General features: G+C 42.9%; 1 protein-coding gene across 1 annotated transcript in view; it reads right to left on the bottom strand.

The window, feature by feature from the left end:
* SLC6A6 (solute carrier family 6 member 6) overlaps window positions 1-10,825 on the bottom strand; it is a 118,839-nt gene that overhangs the window by 51,015 nt on the left and 56,999 nt on the right. The gene's annotated exons all lie outside the window — the stretch shown is intronic.

The following is a 10,825-nucleotide window of genomic DNA, read 5'->3' as shown; positions in this document are numbered from 1 at the left end:
AGCGGAGCGAGGGCTCGCAGCCGCTGATCTCGTCTCGGTGTTTTTCATTTTAGTACATTTTTTTAGTCGTTATTTTTTATCTTTACACAAAGAGTGCCCTTCTCACAGAAAAAGCATCCCAGGACGCTCTCACCGCCTCTGCCCATCCCTGTACCTGGGCCCTGGCTCTGCTCCTCCGCGGGCACTTTTCTCCGTGGCTCCCCGGAGGACTGGACTCTGGACCCGGTGCCGCTCTGGCAGGCTTTGGGGACAGGTTTGGTCCCGCAGCCGTCCGCTGCCGGAGGAGGCAACACGGGAGAGTGGCCTGGCAGGTGTCTGGGAGGCTGGGATATCCCTGCTCTGCCCGGCCGCCTCCCAAAAGCGCGATTCTCGGCACCGGGAAGTCCCGGTCGCAGCTGGGGAACAAAGTACGGCCGGAGCGATCGGCGGGGAAAATGAGCAGGGCAACGTTTTGTTTTGCGTCGGGTTTCACAGAACCGAAAGCCGGTCCTCTTCCCCTGCAGGCGAGCGGATATATGAAACACGTCCTTGCTCTCCTACCTGCATCCCCTCTGGTTCTCTTAATGAAAGGCTACAGCAGCAGACAGTGTCGCGAGGTATTTTCATATAATCCCCGCTGAAGACTTAGTAAGATTCTCTGTACTGCAAAATACCATTTGCATTGTGGGAGTACAGTTGTTGTGAAAAGGAGATTTTGGGCCATCTGTGTTTCACAGGAGTCCCGCGGTGCTAACCTTGCACTGGGAACAGCAGGGATGGACCAAAGGATAGTGAATAGTCCCCACACCTCTGCTCTCTAGGTTTTCCTGGATACAAGATGCTACCTTTCTACACCACAAACAAGGACAGCAGTTACTGGGAGACCGCCTCAGGAACCCATCACCTATGCATAGGCTGCTGGGGGGATCAAATTCCATTACAGCAGCCTCCAGGGAGGTCTCAGAAAAGGCTGATTTCCTTCGCTGATTCTTGCAAAAGCTGCACCATTCTGCACACTTTTGGATGGCAATATAGGATGCCAAAAACACTGTGCCACAGTCACACATCCGATTTTCCCTTACTCCAGTGCATCCTGTGATTTTCACTATCTGAGCTGATTTGGAACGTGAACAGGCCTTTAGCAGAAAACCAGATAGAGATATAGGAAATACACAGCTAATTGATGACATATCTCCACTGAACAGCCTCGTTTAAACTCATAACGATGTAGTCCATGCTGCCACCTACATCTTCTGATTCAGGTTTCTTGTGTACTGCAACTTTTATTCGTAGGCATCTTTCACAGAAGGCAGCTCACATTTTGTGAGGCTCCACGAGGGACCACAAACAGGCAGCTCTGGCTGCACTGGGAATGAATAAAGGGTTTCTCACCAGCTCAGCCACTTGTTTGGTTGCAGTGAGGATGCCTAGATGCAGATTAGGAACCAGCAGTGAAATGTAAGTAGCGGCTGGAGCCTTGTCTGTGTGAAGGATTCTGCCAGCACAGCTGACCACTGACAGCAGTGGAATATTTTGCTCTAGTTCTCTAGAGAAATCAAAGTCTGTATTTTGTCTCTTGCTCTCTCTTCTTCTGTTGCTTCTCTCATTAAAAGCCAGCCACACAAAGCACATGGTTGCTCTCTGTGTTTTAAAAAAAATATGTTTGGGGTAAAAGACCAACAGCCAAAGCTGTTTTGAAGTCAGAGGCACATAAACAATACCTGGAACTAAGTATAATAATAATAATAGTAATAATAATAATAATAATAATAATCCTTTTGTTTCATAAATATGCACATTGCTATCTTCTATTTCATTTTGACACAGCACAACTTCTGAGAATGTGCCTGATGGATATTTGGGGGAGCTCTGCTTTCAGCTGCAGTGGCGTATGGCAGCACTAATGCTTCTGGCTTCTCCACTCTCTTATGTAACCAAAATCACAAGTTAGAGCCCAAATTACAAAGCATAAGCATGTGTATAATATTAAGCATACAAATGGTGCCTGAAATTACTATCCTTTTCATGTAGGTCTGTTTTTAATCTGTTAGAATTTTTGCTTCTGCAGCTTTATTGATTTCAGTGTCCGCTGATGCAGTTCATAACGCAATCAAGACTAAACCCTTAAAAACCCCACTGTGAAGACATTAACCCAAACTTAACTAAGGCCAAAATAACTCTGGCTACAGGTAGGGAAAGTTCAAATGACTTTTATACCTCAAGTGTATCCTGTATCAAGATGCTATAGCAGCAGAACACCATATCCCCCTGGCTGTCTTGGCAAGAGTGGCAGATTTTTGCGCCCCAGCCCAAGGCACGGGTTTATCATCACCTTCCTTTGAGTTTTCCCTCTTTCTCAGAGACTATTTTTGGCCATTACCATGCTGATCTTGCTGGAGTTTTAAGGTGTTGGATGCTGATGCAGCGAGTGGCTCTTGTATCTGTTTAATCCGATAACATAACTCTTTTTTAATCTCCATGTCTGGGTCACAGGGTTTAAAAAAGACACTGGGCCAAATCCCCAGCTTGGCTACAACGTGTGGAAATCTACTGAGATGGCACGAAAGTCAGGAGAGATTCACTGTATTTGCACCCGGGTAAAGAGGTCTCAAGGGGCAGGGATGTGAGAGCCAGATTTCAGATGGATGAAAGGGAATGCAAGAGCTAATTCAGATTTCTGTAAAGTGAGGTGGAGGGAGGGATATTACACCAGGACTTAAAATATGCTCATCAGCAAATTCTCATTAACTTTTAAATGGTAACCAATTCAATATTTCTTCATTTTTCAGGAGAAACCTTTTTTTCATTGTTTGGCTGTTAGAGGAAACATGATGTTTCATGGACTCAGGACCAAAATGGAGAAAGAGGAGATTTTGCAGGGATCGGGAAGATTTTACAAATAAACATCAAAATTAAAAAAAATCCAACAAGTTCATCCAGGTACGAAGTTCAGCAGAAATGTAGGAGAGAAATGGACTGCACTGTGTGTAAAGGATTGTGTAAACAAGAATGGCAAAAAGAAGGTCTGAATAAGTCCATTGCGTTAATGATTTTCTATACATGACTTTCCTATACAAAGTTACATGGGGTCAGACTTTGGAGTTCCCCTGTATAGCAGAGGATCCTGAGCCTGAAAAAGGGAAGCAGATTTTGTAAGAGATTTGCATATCATGGAGTGACTCTGGATTGCGGATTTTAAGCATTACTAGATTGGGGAATAAATTATTGCTATTGCTGTTACATACCAGGATATGTACCCGATCCACACAATCCACTAAGCTGCTGTAGTTTTTGTCCGTGTTTATTTTAGATAAAATTATAGCCTGGACAGTTAATTTTTCTTAGTCTGTCCATATAAATCACATATAAATAAAGTATCAAGTGGAAATCAAAATATGACCTGTGTTTTTGATACACTTCCCATCATGTGAGCCTGCCAGTGATAGAGCCCTACACCTGGTTTACAAGTCAAACACAAAGGCAGTGAAAAACCACAGGTCTTCTTGAAAAGTAGCCAGTTAAATTCTCTTGCTTTAATGCTCTGGGTGGCCTATTTTGCTTATATTTGAGACTGCCTAGCCATTATGGGATTGCCTGCACCAGTCCTTTCCTTACATCAAGCTAATTGCAAATTAACTTGAGGCATTTAGCTGAGAGGCTGGAGCTGGTTCTTCCTGAGCACCAGCTGAGTTTGGAAATAATTCCTAAAGTGAGGGGCAAACAGAGGAACCAACCAGCCTGGAACCAAAGTGGTCACACTGGCTTTTGAAAAAAGTGAATGTCTCAAATTAACTGACAGTCAGCTACCTGGAAATAAAAACCTCTCATATATCCAAAGGTTTTCACTAGGATTTTCAAGATCTCCTGAGCAATTTAAAATCTTTGTGAGGAATGCACTATAGAATGAAAAATATAAGTATTATGAAAGAATGTCTCTGAACTGAAAGCCTGCCAGTTTCATAAAAATGAGCTAAAAAAGCAATAACAGGTACTCTGTCTCCTGCTGGATGCTATATGAACTGTATATTTTGTATTTTGAAAGTAACTCTAAAACAATGTTTTTTTCTTCACTATTGCTGTTGGGAAGAACTGTAGAAGAGCTATGTATAAATGAGATTAAAGTAATCTAATTTAAAAAAATAAACAATGTCCTTTCATCTTCAATTCATATCCAGTCCTTTGGGATCTAACTTTTTAAAAAAAAATAGATAAAAATTCAGAAATTCAGAAAGGATTTTGAAAGACAACTGTTTCCCTTTAAGATTAATGATAATCATACTTGTGTGTTCAAGGGAGAATAGATCCAGTGTTATGTAACGGGATAAAGAAAGAAAATCCTTTTTCCTCAAATTAAAATAACCAGTATGTGTGTGAATTTTAGTCAATCATTGAAAATTCAGGAAACCCATTTTCTTTCACAGTTGCATTCCACATGCTAAAATTAATGTCTTCTAACTTTTAAACAGAATTGCAGTAATTAAAGACCTAAAAGAATTGTTTGTTGCATTTGACCACACTTTGCCAATAGAGGATTGTTCCCTAGGGAAAAATCTGTGGCACTTGCCCTGTGCAAAATCCAAATATGTGCTCATCTTTTTATTTTATATGGCATTAACAAATCCAGTTATTGCACTTCCCAGTTGTTGGGGTTTTTTTGTTTTGGTTTTTTCTTTTTCTTTTTAATCTGATTATTAGTACTAGATATATGGTAACTTATCTCTTTTAATAATTTTTTTTGCCTGAACTAACTATTACATAACAGTTCTTACAAAATCTTGCCTGCCTAAATTTGCCAAAAACAGGACAAGATCAACAGGTAATGGATTTTTTTGATGTTGGCATTGTTCTTTGCTGGCTCAATCATATAAAATTTATTTAAAAAAAAAAACAAAACAAAACAAGAAAATAATTTCCTACCATAGAACCCCCATTTTCCACTTCTGTATTTTACAGAAGCACTCATACCAGAATTTCTGCATCAGAATTTGACACATGAGGTTCCTCTATCACATGAGTTCAATTTTCCAAAAGAAGGCAAATGGTAGTAATAATAACCAAGATATAAACCCTGAAAAGGCTGTGTTGCTGAACGTGCTTGCTAAAAAAAAAAAAAAAAAGACATCTTGTTGGATCTAATTCTGGAGTCATTGTTTGACACAATGCAGAGCAGCTGGGATTTGCATAGAAAGGCTTTGCTGAGCTCAGGTGATGTTCACTCAGGCATGGGAGAAGATTTGCTGAGCGACTCCGAGCTTTGTCTGCAAAACAAAGTAAATGCTGCAGATGTTGGCCTGTCCTTGCACATGTCCACACTCAACGTTTTCAGTCCTCAAAGCAAAGCTTCACATCTGGGCAGTTTAAGTGATGTTCCCTCACTGAACCAAGTCCTCATTAGCACTACTCCAGTAGCACAAGGTGTGCTTGCTGATGATGCACATGGTGAATGTGCCTCTTTCCCTGCTGGTAACACACCTGCCACACTGCAGCTGAATATCCTGCTGCTGCATGGCCTGCAGAGATTTCCTGGGCTTCACAAGCACAACAGGTCCTGCCAAGTCAGGGTAGTTACATGGGTGCAGCTAAGATAATATGGAATCTGGGAAGCCACAGGAGATGCAAGTTGGGAGACAGGGAAGATGATGTGGCAAATCCACTCTGAAAGCAATAAAAGGTCAACAGAGTCTGAGGCTGCCTGCAGAACCACTTCCATTTCAATTTGGAGCTGATTATTGAGCTGGGCAGGCTTGGCCTAACCACATCCCAGGTGACAATAGACATCAAAGTGGAAAATCGTCCCAAAACGTAGAGTGGAGAGCTTGCTGGGGCAGTTGAGCCTTCATGACTTACACAATGGCTCCAGAAAAGCTGGTGGATTAAACTCACCAAAGAAGAATAGTGATCACTTGAGTGAATTCATACATGCTCATTTCTTTCTATTTGCTTATGGGTCCCTCTGCTCCCTTCCCTCTCAAAGTGGTGGTGAAACAGTTATGAGGAGTGTAAAATTTTCAATTACTTCATTTATTCTGACAAATTACATTGGTATATATAGGCAAACACTGGGAGAAAATACTGTAAGAAACAAAACCATTCCCAAATGCATACTTCTACAAGTTCAGACAGATAGAATTTCTAGCTAGGTGAATTGATGCAGTGCAAGCAGAGAAAGGGTTTCAAATGCCTGAGTGTCTAGAAAAAAGAAGAAATTTAAAATGAGCCCTGCAAACTATCCAGCAACTGCTCATCCAGTATCATGATTTTAATTAACAGAACTGGAAAGCAAGCATATAATATAAACTTAAAAACAGGGCTCTTTGGTTTTCCAGACTACCAATCCAAATGCAAAACAAATTGCTTGCATCTGGTGGCAGGGAGGCAGAGCTGGCGGTGGGAGCAGCGGCGAGGGAAGCAGCAGCATCCACCCGGCACGTCCCTGCCCGCCGTCCCCTGGCACAGCCGGGCCACAAACACTCGAAGCATCCCCTGTGTGCTCCGAGGAGATGCCTGGGCTTCCACCTCTGCTGGCAGCACGTCAGGCAGCAGTGTCACTGAGGGGACGCCAGCGGCTCCCAGGCGTGGGTGACCTTGAGCTTCCCCAAGCAGTTACCTTTTCTGGACCTTTGGCACGCTCCCAAATGATCTTTCAGCCAGAATCTCCATGGCCTAAAATAAATTCAGCAATATTCACTGCGGCATCCCTGCACTTCTCTTTTGGGATACCTGACGCTTATGTCCCAACCTGGGCAGAGACTGGTTTTGGAAAGTTTATCTGGGTGCAGCAACACCACCGACCCAGCAGTGCATCCCTGCAGAGAGCCATTTCTGCCTGTCTCTCCTAGCCAGGGCAATCCTGCTTTGTTGTCTGTACATGAGAAGGTGGGGAAAGGGGAGAGGGTGGAATAGGCTCAGCACGAAGCACAAACTATCCAGACTTGGGCCTCTAAATTTCTTTGGCCAATTTAGTCAGCTCTGATTTGTATCAAAGATCAATATTATCGCATACTGATCATTAAATGCGCCACAAATGGTTAATATTTTGTAAACAGTTGGTCACAGGCTGCCTGTAGAGCTGAGCAATTGCCCCTTAATCTCTGTGTCAGCCAGAGTCCTCAAGTTTTCTCATTTTTACTTCTGCAAGTTTGTCTGTTGGGCTCATGAAGTTTGGCTCATGGGAGAGAAGTGTGAAAACTTGCCCCTATAACCCCACATTTCCTTGGGAAGCACGTCCCAGCAAACTGTGAAGCAGCCAAAGTGGATTTGGGATGCCCTTGGCACTCAGAAAGATACCCTTGGCCCCTATTGCCCCATAGCAAGTGCTGCTGGAGGCCATGGGTGTCATGGAGGAGCTGCATGGCCAGGCTGGGCTGTGGCAGTGACCAGGCATCATCCTGAGCAGCAGAGCCTGGGACTGCCAGGCAACAGAGCTGAGTAAGTCACGGAGCAGAGGCTCACAGTGGAGGGTGTGCTGGACCCCTGCGAGCTTTTCCATCCAGTGCCTCTGGAGGTCCTGAGAAGCCATGTGGAGAGGGGTACAGCATCTGTCAGGCACATCCCCTGGCCTGCTGCAGCTCAGGACACAGGTTCCATCTCCAGCCAGAGCAGAGGACGCTGCCACATGCCCACTCCACCTGGCTTCAACTCAGGTTTCCCCTCAAGCTGAATTCCACCCCAGAAGTCTTTGTATGTGTCACTGCCTGAATTTTGCTTCCCTGCTGGGAGACTAAGCTCCCAGTTCTCCCAGTAAGATACAGGTTTAAATACAGGTCACGTTTCTGCTGGTCTCCACCAGCAAAACAGCTGTTTGCTCTAAACATGGAGATATTTTTGTAAGAGCAAAAGCATGAATTATTTCAAACTTGCCTCAGGATGAATTTTCAAGGGTACTGCAGAGACTGTTTCCACAACAAAACGGGAGCTCTTCTCCTACTGAATTGTTCATGTTACTTTCATGAATGCTAGAAAAGAGGCAGGCTTTTTTTTAAATGTCAGCATATACCTGGAATGGGAATTTGTTTCCACAAATCCTTTGGAAACTATTGTTGTTGATGTTGTCTAATCTGACCAAAAGTTTGATTTGGCAATTTTTATTAAGCCTTGCTGTTAGGTATAGGCAATTAGCTTAACAAAATATCAGATAGGATCTCTGTTGTGTTTGCAATGCCTGTTACTCTGATCCTTACCTGGTGGGAAATGGCTTTGGAGGAGCACAGCCACATCTTTGTAGCTGTTTACATCACATTTCTGACAGAGCTCCACCCTGCTTTCCCCATTTGTACTTTGTTTTTCATGAATAAAGGTCATGGCATTGGCATCACAAAAAAATATTGTTGCTGTAGAAGGAATTCAGCTGTCCCCTCTGGGTAATAAACAATAATGTACTCCAAGGCTGGCAGGGCAGCAATCAGAGATGGAAGAGAAGGCCAAGACCCATTGAGATGTCTGCAGACCTCCAGCATCTCACAAGCGAGCTGTCTCCCTGCCTGTGCTGGGTGGCTGCAGACTCTGCATAGTGTCTAATATTTTGCCCAACCTAGATTTAGGCACCCCCCAGTTGCTGGCAGTGGGTCTGCAGTGGGTACCTGCTTCCCAGCCAGTCACACTACTGGGATTTGTTGTCTAGTCCAAGGGCATTTTCTCTGCAGCAGTGTCATACATTAGCCCAACACTCCCTGTGTGTGTTGGTGGCCTGGGGACATGGTTACCAGATGTAGTTGCCAACCACTGGTTGTCCCTGCTCTGGAGTGCTCTCCAAGGAGCTGCTGTGGCCAGGGCACGCTGTTTAGTCTGCTGGTTGTGTGCGACTCTGACCTGGCTGTAGCCCAGCTACAATACATAATTTTAACCATGTTGTATCCAGATCAGGGAATAAATGTATAGGAACTACATCCCTTGGTTCAGCTATAAAGTAAATGAGATCTCTCCCATGTATTAACATTCACATTGACCTTTGTGTTTGTGCTCATGTCAAAATCACCACTTGTCTTTTGGCTCAAAAGCCATCCTTCTAATCTTTTGTTGCGTGTGAGGCTCTCAAGCTGTCTGGTGCTTTTTCCTCCTTTCAAGCTGCCAGTACTTTCCAGCAAGGTGAAATTTTAAACAACTGCAATATTCCAGGAGTAATTTCATCACCAGTACTTGTAGAAACACTCCTTTCATCTTATGGTCCATGGTTTTATGATTCTCTGGGAATGGACCAAAATGTCAATTGTTCTGAGACTATGAGAGAAATGAGGAGAGGTTGCTGCATTATTGCTACAGCCAAGGACACACAACAGCCAGCAAGCAAAAGCTCAACATCAAAAGCATCGGGAATACTTTTAAACAAACACTGCTCAAATAATTCCTAACTCAGTAGAAAGCATAGTGGAGAAAAATCTCCAGGTTAAGCAGACCTTGAACTTTCTTTCCCAGGATCACACCAGTTGAGTAGCAAATCAAATTCTACAGAAATAGTTGGGGATTTTATTAGTAAATAGCCTAGAGGTGAATTCCTCATTTTTTCTCAATTAGATATGTTTCAAACAGAGAATTGTCTGAATAATAATTAATACTTGTTTTTACACGGTGCTTTAGCATAATCCCAGAAATGATAATTTAGGGAGTACAGAGCTTCCTTGCTGCAAAGCCCTCAAGATTCCTGTGGCAATAGCCAGGAATCAGATAAAATTGAAGCAATTAATAAAGTATTTCATCATTAAAAATTTTCCAACACCAGAAATTTTGCAAATCACCCAGCATGTTTTGTACATCCTCTGGCATTTAAAATTTTGTCAGTAATGAAAGCTAAATGAATGCTGAGTACAAGACTTAAAACTATGTCACATGGGTGTCACATGTTAGTGTGCACAAAAATAGTATTTGAAGGGAGCTGTTCAAATAAAATCAAAATTCTTTATTTTTTTGTTTCATAAAGCAATCTCCTCTTGATTATTAACAGACTAAAAACTGCTTTTAAGAGGTTCTAAAGGCCATCATGCTCCTATTTCCCCTCAGCATCGACTAAATAGTGGTTTGATTTACATCCCTATTTAAGGTTTCCACATCTCTTAGTACTTTGCATTGTATTTCCTCTGTGAAGTTTCCTAACTTCTGCTAACCATGTAGACCTGGGAGGCCTGCAGAGCACATCCACATTCTGTAGGAAGTGGTTTTGGTGTTGCTCTAGCAACCCCAAATCAGTACCGAGTAAGCAGAGGTGCTGCTCAGCAGAGAAATCACACAAATGTCTGTACATCCTCGCTGCTGTTAAGAATGGATGCAGCGGTTATGACGATCAAGACTAATGCCCTTCAAGAAAATCACAATTATCTCTTTTATTTCTCCCCAATGTTTTAATTTGATACAACTTCTATTCCTGGTGCTGCTTGCTGCAGCACACTCTCCATAACTCAGGAGCCGTTCTTTCCTTTGCTCAGTGTCCCCAGATAGGAACTCAGGTTGGGTAACAAATCCTTTGTGACTCTGCAGCAATGTAAAGGGAGATCTCACCCACTGGAGAGTCTTTTACTTTACACCAGAGCTGACTGCATTTTGGAAGAAAGAAATTAATCCTTTTCTATTTTTTTCTAAATGTGAAGCTCCTTTAATTCACCCTTTTAAAGCATTTGGGGATCATCTGATGAAAAGTCCTAAAGAAACACAAGGCATCCCTGCTGCTTGGGTTGCAAAGCTAAAGCTCATGCTCTGAAAAGAGAAGTGTGCTTAGAACAAAGAGCTTTTGAACACAAAAACAAACCATGGCAATGCATGCTGACAAACACTTCATCTGCCCACTGCCATTTACATTTTTTTACATATCCATGGAGTACTGCTGAGGGCCTTGGTCACCTTGACCTGTCACTGACAC

This window comes from Parus major, chromosome 12, assembly GCF_001522545.3.
Source record: "Parus major isolate Abel chromosome 12, Parus_major1.1, whole genome shotgun sequence".
NCBI lineage: Eukaryota > Metazoa > Chordata > Aves > Passeriformes > Paridae > Parus > Parus major.
The sequence above is the reverse complement of the archived record's forward strand: the minus strand, read 5'-3'. Positions and strand labels throughout refer to the sequence as shown.